We start from the raw sequence: 11,946 nt of genomic DNA, 5'->3' as shown, positions 1-11,946 counted from the left end.
CAGACATCCCTCTATATACAGACAACACTCTTATATACAGACATCCCTCTATATACAGACACCACTCCTATATACAGACATCCCTCTATATACAGACACCACTCCTATATACAGACATCCCCCTATATACAGACACCACTCCTATATACAGACATCCCCCTATATACAGACACCACTCCTATATACAGACATCCCTCTGTATACAGACACCACTTCTATATACAGACATCCCTCTATATACAGACACCACTCCTATATACAGACATCCCTCTATATACAGACACCACTCCTATATACAGACATCACTCTATATACAGACATATCTCCTATATTCAGACATCCCCCTATATAGAGACACCACTCCTATATACAGACATCCCTCTGTATACAGACAGAACTCCTATATACAGACATCTCTCTATATACAGACATCTCTCCTATATACAGACATACCTCTATATACAGACACCACTCCTATATACAGACATCCCTCTATATACAGACACCACTCCTATATACAGACATCCCTCTATATACAGACATCTCTCCTATATACAGACATCCCTCTATATACAGACACCACTCCTATATACAGACATCCCCCTATATACAGACACCATTCCTATATACAGACATCCCTCTATATACAGACACCACTCCTATATACAGACATCCCTCTATATACAGACACCACTCCTATATACAGACATCCCTCTATATACAGACACCACTCCTATATACAGACATCCCTCTATATACAGACACCACTCCTATATACAGACATCCCTCTATATACAGACATCCCTCTATATACAGACACCACTCCTATATACAGATATCCCCCTATATACAGACACCACTCCTATATACAGACATCCCCCTATATACAGACACCACTCCTATATACAGACATCCCTCTGTATACAGACACCACTCCTACATACAGACATCCCTCTATATACAGACACCACTCCTATATACAGACATCCCTCTATATACAGACACCACTCCTATATACAGACATCCCCCTGTATACAGACACCACTCCTATATACAGACATCCCTCTATATACAGACACCACTCCTATATACAGACATCCCTCTATATACAGACACCACTCCTATATACAGACATCCCTCTATATACAGACACCACTCCTATATACAGACATCCCTGTATATACAGACATCTCTCCTACATAGAGACATCCCTCTATATACAGACACCACTCCTATATACAGACATCCCCCTATATACAGACACCACTCCTATATACAGACATCCCCCTGTATACAGACACCACTCCTATATACAGACATCCCTCTGTATACAGACACCACTCCTATATACAGACATCCCTCTATATACAGACACCACTCCTATATACAGATATCCCCCTATATACAGACACCACTCCTATATACAGACATCCCCCTATATACAGACACCACTCCTATATACAGACATCCCTCTATATACAGACACCACTCCTATATACAGACATCCCTCTGTATACAGACACCACTCCTATATAGACATCCCTCTATATACAGACACCACTCCAATATACAGACATCCCTCTATATACAGACACCACTCCTATATACAGACATCCCTGTATATACAGACATCTCTCCTATATAGAGACATCCCTCTATATACAGACACCACTCCTATATACAGACATCCCTCTATATACAGACACCACTCCTATATAGACATCCCTCTATATACAGACACCACTCCAATATACAGACATCCCCCTATATACAGACACCACTCCTATATACAGACATCCCCCTATATACAGACACCACTCCTATATACAGACATCCCCCTATATACAGACACCACTCCTATATGCAGACATCCCTCTATATACAGACACCACTCCTATATACAGACATCCCTCTATATACAGACACCACTCCTATATACAGACATCCCCCTATATACAGACACCACTCTTATATACAGACATCCCTCTGTATACAGACACCACTCCTATATACAGATATCCCCCTACATACAGACACCACTCCTATATACAGACATCCCCCTATATACAGACACTACTCCTATATACAGACATCCCCCTATATACAGACACCACTCCTATATACAGACATCCCCCTATATACAGACACCACTCCTATATACAGACATCCCCCTATATACAGACACCACTCCTATATGCAGACATCCCTCTATATACAGACACCACTCCTATATACAGACATCCCTCTATATACAGACACCACTCCTATATACAGACATCCCCCTATATACAGACACCACTCTTATATACAGACATCCCTCTGTATACAGACACCACTCCTATATACAGACATCCCTCTGTATACAGACACCACTCCTATATACAGACATCCCTCTATATACAGACACCACTCCTATATACAGACATCCCTCTATGTACAGACACCACTCCTATATACAGACATCCCTCTATATACAGACATCTCTCCTTTATACAGATATCCCTCTATATACAGACACCACTCCTATATACAGACATCCCCCTATATACAGACACCACTCTTATATACAGACATCCCTCTATATACAGACACCACTCCTATATACAGACATCCCTCTATATACAGACACCACTCCTATATATAGACATCCCTCTATATACAGACACCACTCTTATATACAGACATCCTTCTATATACAGACACCACTCCTATATACAGACATCCCCCTATATACAGACATCACTCCTATATACAGACATCCCTCTATATACAAACACCACTCCTATATACAGACATCCCTCTATATACAGACACCACTCCTATATACAGACAATCCCCTATATACAGACACCACTCCTATATACAGACATCCCCCTATATACAGACACCACTCCTATATACAGACATCCCTCTAAATACAGACACCACTCCTATATACAGACATCCCCCTATATACAGACTCCTATATACAGGTCAGAGTTGTGGGTCACTTACTTTTGCACACGGGGCCGGGGGCGCACTTACTTTTGCACACGGGGCCGGGGGCGCACTTACTTTTGCACACGGGGCCGGGGGCGCACTTAGTTTTGCACACGGGGCCGGGGGCGCACTTACTTTTGCACACGGGGCCGGGGGCGCACTTACTTTTGCACACGGGGCCGGGGGCGCACTTACTTTTGCACACGGGGCCAGGGGCGCTCTTACTTTTGCACACGGGGCAGGGGGCGCACTTACTTTTGCACACGGGGCCGGGGGCGCACTTACTTTTGCACACGGGGCCGGGGGCGCACTTACTTTTGCACACGGGGCCGGGGGCGCACTTACTTTTGCACACGGGGCCGGGGGCGCACTTAGTTTTGCACACGGGGCCAGGGGCGCTCTTACTTTTGCACACGGGGCAGGGGGCGCACTTACTTTTGCACACGGGGCCGGGGGCGCACTTACTTTTGCACACGGGGCCGGGGGCGCACTTACTTTTGCACACGGGGCCGGGGGCGCACTTACTTTTGCACACGGGGCCGGGGGCGCACTTAGTTTTGCACACGGGGCCGGGGGCGCACTTACTTTTGCACCCAGGGCCGGAGGCGCACTTACTTTTGCACACGGGGCCGGGGGCGCACTTATTTTTGCACACGGGGCCGGGGGCGCACTTACTTTTGCACACGGGGCCGGGGGCGCACTTACTTTTGCACACGGGGCCGGGGGCGCACTTACTTTTGCACACGGGGCCGGGGGCGCACTTACTTTTGCACACGGGGCCGGGGGCGCACTTACTTTTGCACACGGGGCCGGGGGCGCACTTACTTTTGCACACGGGGCCGTGTGATAAATGATCATGTCCTAAAATGGATACCGTACATTTGCATAGCTGCCATCTTTGGAAGGTCAAGTTTGGGGTAATGGAAAGTTCGCCATTATTTCCTATGGGAAATTTTTTTTTTTAAATGCGATTTAAATAAAATCTACATATCGGATCGACTATAAAAGTCATAGCACACCTGTCCCCACCGAGGCCTTCGAAACGCCGCCTGAACGGGGTCTCTGCGCCGAGCGGTTCGGGCCGCATTAATTGCGGAAAACGCGGAGAAGAAGAAGAATAATAATAATAATAATAATAAAATATAAGAAATCGGATTACAATATGTTGCTTGAACCTAGGAGGTTCAAGCACCATAATAATAATAATAATAAGAAAATATAAGAAATCGGATTACAATATGTTGCTTGAACCTAGGAGGTTCAAGCACCATAAATATAAGAAATCGGATTACAATATGTTGCTTGAACCTAGGAGGTTCAAGCACCATAACTAGATGGGCATTTCCTGAAGGAAATACATGGTGCTTGAACAGCACTGCCAGCTGCCAATGAACCTCAGGAGCAAGTCTGGCATGCAGGGCCCTGCCCCTGGGTATCCAATTTGGCCCCTTGGTAGCCACTTTGATGTGCGGGGCCCCTTGTTAGCAACTTTGGCCCCTTGGTAGAAACTTTGATGTGCGGGGCCCCTTGTTAGCAACTTTGGCCCCTTGGTAGCCATTTTGGCATGCAGGAATCCTTGGTAGCCATTTTGGCATTTAGGAATCCTCGGTAGCCACTTTAATCGGAGGCCGGGGACCCTCGGCCTCCGATTTGGTGGCCGGGGACCCTCGGCCTCCGATTTGGAGGCCGGGGACCCTCGGCCTCCGATTTGGAGGCCGGGGACCCTCGGCCTCCGATTTGGAGGCCGGGGACCCTCGGCCTCCGATTTGGAGGCCGGGGACCCTCGGCCTCCGATTTGGAGGCCGGGGACCCTCGGCCTCCGATTTGGAGGCCGGGGACCCTCGGCCTCCGATTTGGAGGCCGGGGACCCTCGGCCTCCGATTTGGTGGCCGGGGACCCTCGGCCTCCAATTTGGAGGCCGGGGACCCTCGGCCTCCGATTTGGTGGCCGGGGACCCTCGGCCTCCGATTTGGAGGCCGGGGACCCTCGGCCTCCGATTTGGAGGCCGGGGACCCTCGGCCTCCGATTTGGAGGCCGGGGACCCTCGGGCTCCGATTTGGAGGCCGGGGACCCTCGGCCTCCGATTTGGTGGCCGGGGACCATCGGCCTCCGATTTGGAGGCCGGGGACCCTCGGCCTCCGATTTGGAGGCCGGGGACCCTCGGCCTCCGATTTGGAGGCCGGGGACCCTCGGCCTCCGATTTGGAGGCCGGGGACCTCGGCCTCCGATTTGGAGGCCGGGGACCCTCGGCCTCCGATTTGGAGGCCGGGGACCTCGGCCTCCGATTTGGTGGCCGGGGACCCTCGGCCTCCGATTTGGAGGCCGGGGACCCTCGGCCTCCGATTTGGAGGCCGGGGACCCTCGGCTTCCGATTTGGAGGCCGGGGACCCTCGGCCTCCGATTTGGAGGCCGGGGACCCTCGGCCTCCGATTTGGTGGCCGGGACCCTCGGCCTCCGATTTGGAGGCCGGGGACCCTCGGCCCCCGATTTGGAGGCCGGGGACCCTCGGCCTCCGATTTGGTGGCCGGTGACCATCGGCCTCCGATTTGGAGGCCGGGGACCCTCGGCCTCCGATTTGGAGGCCGGGGACCCTCGGCCTCCGATTTGGAGGCCGGGGACCCTCGGCCTCCGATTTGGAGGCCGGGGACCCTCGGCCTCCGATTTGGTGGCCGGGGACCCTCGGCCTCCGATTTGGAGGCCGGGTACCCTCGGCCTCCGATTTGGTGGCCGGGGACCCTCAGCCTCCGATTTGGAGGCCGGGGACCCTCGGCCTCCGATTTGGAGGCCGGGGACCCTCGGCCTCCGATTTGGAGGCCGGGGACCCTCGGCCTCCGATTTGGTGGCCGGGGACCCTCGGCCTCCGATTTGGTGGCCGGGGACCCTCGGCCTCCGATTTGGAGGCCGGGGACCCTCGGCCTCCGATTTGGAGGCCGGGGACCCTCGGCCTCCGATTTGGAAGCCGGGGACCCTCGGCCTCCGATTTGGAGGCCGGGGACCCTCGGCCTCCGATTTGGTGGCCGGGGACCCTCGGCCTCCGATTTGGAGGCCGGGGACCCACGGCCTCCGATTTGGTGGCCGGGGACCCTCGGCCTCCGATTTGGAGGCCGGGGACCCTCGGCCTCCGATTTGGAGGCCGGGGACCCTCGGCCTCCGATTTGGAGGCCGGGGACCCTCGGCCTCCGATTTGGTGGCCGCGGACCCTCGGCCTCCGATTTGGAGGCCGGGGACCCTCGGCCTCCGATTTGGAGGCCGGGGACCCTCGGCCTCCGATTTGGTGCCCGGGGACCCTCGGCCTCCGATTTGGAGGCCGGGGACCCTCGGCCTCCGATTCGGTGGCCGGGGACCCTCGGCCTCCGATTCGGTGGCCGGGGACCCTCGGCCTCCGATTCGGTGGCCGGGGACCCTCGGCCTCCGATTCGGTGGCCGGGGACCCTCGGCCTCCGATTCGGTGGCCGGGGTCCCTCGGCCTCCGATTCGGTGGGCGGGGCCGGGGGGGCACTTACTTTTCACACACGGGGCCGGGGGGGCACTTACTTTTCACACACGGGGCTGGGGGGCACTTACTTTTCACACACGGGGCCGGGGGGGCACTTACTTTTCACACACGGGGCCGGGGGGCACTTACTTTTGACACACGGGGCCGGGGGGCACTTACTTTTCACACACGGGGCCGGGGGAGCACTTACTTTTCACACACGGGACGAGAGGGTGTCATATTGACTTTATTCTGATGTTTGACTGTGATAAATGATCATGTCCTAAAATGGACACCGTACATTTGCATAGCTGCCATCTTTGGAAGGTCAAGCTGGGGGTAATGGAAAGTTCGCCATTATTTCCTATGGGAAATTTTTTTTTTTAAATGCGATTTAAATAAAATCTACATATCGGATCGACTATAAAAGTCATAGCACACCTGTCCCCACCGAGGCCTTCGAAACGCCGCCTGAACGGGGTCTCTGCGCCGAGCGGTTCGGGCCGCATTAATTGCGGAAAACGCGGAGAAGAATAATAATAATAAACTAGATGGGTATTTCCTGAAGGAACTACAGATAGTGCTTTGGAATGGTGCCAGGGCTGCCCCTGCAAGACTTTCACACTTGGGTGCCCCTCAGGCGCTGGTTTGGTAGTTGTAGCCCCTCAGGGTTGAGGCTTGGTAGGCCGGGTCACTCTGGGCCCGATTTGGTCAACCCGGGTCACTCTGGGCCCGATTTGGTGGCCCGGGTCACTCTGGGCCCGATTTGGTGGCCCGGGTCACTCTGGGCCCGATTTGGTGGCCCGGGTCACTCTGGGGCCGATTTGGTGGCCCGGGTCACTCTGGGTCCGATTTGGTGGCCCGGGTCACTCTGGGTCCGATTTGGTGGCCCGGGTCACTCTGGGTCCGATTTGGTGGCCCGGGTCACTCTGGGTCCGATTTGGTGGCCCGGGTCACTCTGGGTCCGATTTGGTGGCCCGGGTCACTCTGGGTCCGATTTGGTGGCCCGGGTCACTCTGGGTCCGATTTGGTGGCCCGGGTCACTCTGGGTCCGATTTGGTGGCCCGGGTCACTCTGGGTCCGATTTGGTGGCCCGGGTCACTCTGGGTCCGATTTGACGGGCGGCGCCACTCTGGGTCCGATTTGACGGGCGGCGCCACTCTGGGTCTGACTTGGCGAGCGGCGCCACTCTGGGTCCGACTTGGCGGGCGGCGCCACTCTGGGTCCGACTTGGCGGGCGGCGCCACTCTGGGTCCCACTTGGCGGGCGGCGCCACTCTGGGTCCGACTTGGCGGGCGGCGCCACTCTGGGTCCGACTTGGCGGGCGGCGCCACTCTGGGTCCGACTTGGCGGGCGGCGCCACTCTGGGTCCGATTTGGCGGGCTGGGTCACTCTGGGTCCGATTTGGCGGGCCGGGTCACTCTGGGTCCGATTTGGCGGGCCGGGTCACTCTGGGTCCGATTTGGCGGGCCGGGTCACTCTGGGTCCGATTTGGCGGGCCGGGTCACTCTGGGTCCGATTTGGCGGGCCGGGTCACTCTGGGTCCGATTTGGCGGGCCGGGTTACTCTGGGTCCGATTTGGCGGGCCGGGTCACTCTGGGTCCGATTTGGCGGGCCGGGTCACTCTGGGTCCGATTTGGCGGGCCGGGTAACTCTGGGTCCGATTTGGTGGGCGGCGCCACTCTGGGTCCGATTTGGCGGGCGGCGCCACTCTGGGTCCGATTTGGCGGGCGGCGCCACTCTGGGTCCGATTTGGCGGCCCGGGTCATTCTGGGTCCGATTTGGCGGGCGGCGCCACTCTGGGTCCGATTTGGCGGGCGGCGCCACTCTGGGTCCGATTTGGCGGGCGCGCCACTCTGGGTCCGATTTGGCGGGCGGCGCCACTCTGGGTCCGATTTGGCGGGCGGCGCCACTCTGGGTCCGATTTGGCGGGCGGCGCCACTCTGGGTCCGATTTGGCGGCCCGGGTCACTCTGGGTCCGATTTGGCGGCCCGGGTCACTCTGGGTCCGATTTGGTGGCCCGGGTCACTCTGCGTCCGATTTGGCGGGCGGCGCCACTCTGGGTCCGATTTTGCGGGCGGCGCCACTCTGGGTCCGATTTGGCGGGCGGCACCTCTCTGGGTCCGATTTGGCGGGCGGCGCAACTCTGGGTCCGATTTGGCGGGCGGCGCCACTCTGGGTCCGATTTGGCGGGCCGGGTCACTCTGGGTCCGATTTGGCGGGCCGGGTCACTCTGGGTCCGATTTGGCGGGCCGGGTCACTCTGGGTCCGATTTGGCGGGCCGGGTCACTCTGGGTCCGATTTGACGGGCCGGGTCACTCTGGGTCCGATTTGGCGGGCGGCGCCACTCTGGGTCCGATTTGGCGGGCGGCGCTACTCTGGGTCCGATTTGGCGGGCGGCGCCACTCTGGGTCCGATTTGGCGGGCGGCGCCACTCTGGGTCCGATTTGGCGGGCGGCGCCACTCTGGGTCCGATTTGGCGGGCGGCGCCGCTCTGGGTCCGATTTGGCGGGCGGCGCCACTCTGGGTCCGATTTGGCGGGCGGCGCCGCTCTGGGTCCGATTTGGCGGGCGGCGCCGCTCTGGGTCCGATTTTGCGGGCGGCGCCACTCTGGGTCCGATTTGGCGGGCGGCACCTCTCTGGGTCCGATTTGGCGGGCGGCGCAACTCTGGGTCCGATTTGGCGGGCGGCGCCACTCTGGGTCCGATTTGGCGGGCCGGGTCACTCTGGGTCCGATTTGGCGGGCCGGGTCACTCTGGGTCCGATTTGGCGGGCCGGGTCACTCTGGGTCCGATTTGGCGGGCCGGGTCACTCTGGGTCCGATTTGACGGGCCGGGTCACTCTGGGTCCGATTTGGCGGGCGGCGCCACTCTGGGTCCGATTTGGCGGGCGGCGCTACTCTGGGTCCGATTTGGCGGGCGGCGCCACTCTGGGTCCGATTTGGCGGGCGGCGCCACTCTGGGTCCGATTTGGCGGGCGGCGCCACTCTGGGTCCGATTTGGCGGGCGGCGCCACTCTGGGTCCGATTTGGCGGGCGGCGCCACTCTGGGTCCGATTTGGCGGGCGGCGCCGCTCTGGGTCCGATTTGGCGGGCGGCGCCGCTCTGGGTCCGATTTGGCGGGCGGCGCCGCTCTGGGTCCGATTTGGCGGGCGGCGCCGCTCTGGGTCCGATTTGGCGGGCGGCGCCGCTCTGGGTCCGATGTGGCCGGCGACGCCACTCTGGGTCCGATTTGGCGGGCGGTGCCACTCTGGGTCCGATGTGGCGGGCGGCCCCACTCTGGGTCCGATTTGGCGGGCGGCGCCACTCTGGGTCCAATTTGGCGGGCGGCCCCACTCTGGGTCCGATTTGGCGGGCGGCGCCACTCTGGGTCCGATTTGGCGGGCGGCGCCAGTCTGGGTCCGATTTGGCGGGCGGCGCCACTCTGGGTCCGATTTGGTGGCCCGGGCCACTCTGGGTCCGATTTGGTGGCCCGGGTCACTCTGGGTCCGATTTGGTGGGCCGGGCCACTCTGGGTCCGATTTGGTGGGCCGGGCCACTCTGGGTCCGATTTGGTGGGCCGGGTCACTCTGGGTCCGATTTGGTGGGCCGGGTCACTCTGGGTCCGATTTGGTGGCCCGGGTCACTCTGGGTCCGATTTGGTGGGCCGGGTCACTCTGGGTCCGATTTGGTGGCCTGGGTCACTCTGGGTCCGATTTGGTGGGCCGGGTCACTCTGGGTCCGATTTGGTGGGCCGGGTCACTCTGGGTCCGATTTGGTTGGCCGGGTCACTCTGGGTCCGATTTGGTGGGCCGGGTCACTCTGACTGACAGCAGGATAAGGGAATGGCTGATAACAGAGAGAAATAGACTGACAGCAGGATGGGGGAATGGCTGATAACAGAGAGAATAGACTGACAACAGGACGGAGAATGGCTGATAACAGAGAGAAATAGACTGACAGCAGCACGGGGAATGGCTGATAACAGAGAGAAATAGACTGACAGCAGGACAGGGGAATGGCTGATAACAGAGAGGAGCTGATATTATCTAACTGACAAAACCTGTTTCCTAGTGGGCTCGTAGGCGTTGGCATAGTAACTGGGTCTCACTGCACATATCAATGAGGTAATCAGCCAGGTGGCAGTTATTTTTAGAAATTGCCTCAGAAACCAGGCCCATTATAAACGTATTGGAAAATTTCCCTATTGAAATGCATTGAGACACTTTTTTCAAACGCAAATTGCGCCAAAACTACAAATCCGATCGACACGAAAAATACTTAGCACACCTCTCAGGAACGCTGGCTTCGAAATGACACCTCACTGGAGTCTGTGAGTTTAGCGGTTCGGGCCGCATTACGTGCGGACTGAATAATAATAAGAAGAATAAGAAGTTTACCACGGTGGAATAACAGTATAGTGCTTTGTTCCAAAGCACTATAATAAGAAGACGTTTACCACGGTGGAATAACAGTATAGTGCTTTGTTCCAAAGCACTATAAAAAGTTTACCACGATGGAATAACAGCATAGTGCTTTGTTCCAAAGCACTATAATAATAAAATACTAGATGGGTATTTCCTGAAGGAACTACAGATAGTGCTTTGGAATGGTGCCCGGGCTGCCCCTGCAAGACTTTGACACTTGGGTGCCCCTCAGGCGGTCCGATTTGGTGGGTTGGGTCAATCTGGGTCTGATTTTGTGGGCGGGGTAAATCTAGGTCCGATTCGGTGGGCGGGGTCACTTTTGGTCCGATTCTGTGGGCGCGGCCACTCTGGGTCCGATTCGGTGGGCGGAGCCACTCTGGGTCCGATTTGGTGGGCGGGGCACCTTAGGGACCAATTTGGTGGGTGGGGTCACTCGGTCCGATTTGGTGGGCTGGGCACCTCAGGGTCTGATTTGGTGGGCTGGGAACCTCAGGGTCCGATTTGGTGGGTGGGGTCACTCTGGGTCCGATTTGGTGGGCGGGGTCACTCTGGGCCCGATTTGGTGGAAGGGGTCACTCTGGGTCCGATTTGGTGGAAGGGGTCACTCTGGGTCTGATTTGGTGGAAGGGGTCACTCTGGGTCCGATTTGGTGGGCGGAGCCACTCTGGGTCCGATTTGGTGGGCGGGGTCACTCTGGGTCTGATTTAGGGGGCGGGGTCACTCTGGGTCCGATTTGGTGGGCCGGGCCCCTCGGGGTCCGATTTGGTGGGCCGGGCCTCTCGGGTTCCGAATTGGTGAGCGGGGTAATCTACTATCTAATTGTCTAAGGGCACTTCCTTCTTTCTGTCTCACAACACCGCTACGTCATCATCTCGTGAGACCGCAATGCACTCTTGGGACCGGAGCGCGCAACAAGCATCGGGTACCGGCCACTCCAGGTGCAACAAGCATCGTGTACCGGCCGCTCTAGGAGGTGCAACAACCATCAGATACCGGCCGCTCCAGGAGGTGAGTATGTAACTTTTTTATTTTAATTCTTTTTTTTTTTTTAACAGGGATATGCAGTATACTATGTGACTGGACAATAT

Source organism: Ranitomeya variabilis, chromosome 6 (assembly GCF_051348905.1).
Source record: "Ranitomeya variabilis isolate aRanVar5 chromosome 6, aRanVar5.hap1, whole genome shotgun sequence".
Lineage (NCBI taxonomy): Eukaryota > Metazoa > Chordata > Amphibia > Anura > Dendrobatidae > Ranitomeya > Ranitomeya variabilis.
The sequence above is the reverse complement of the archived record's forward strand: the minus strand, read 5'-3'. Positions refer to the sequence as shown.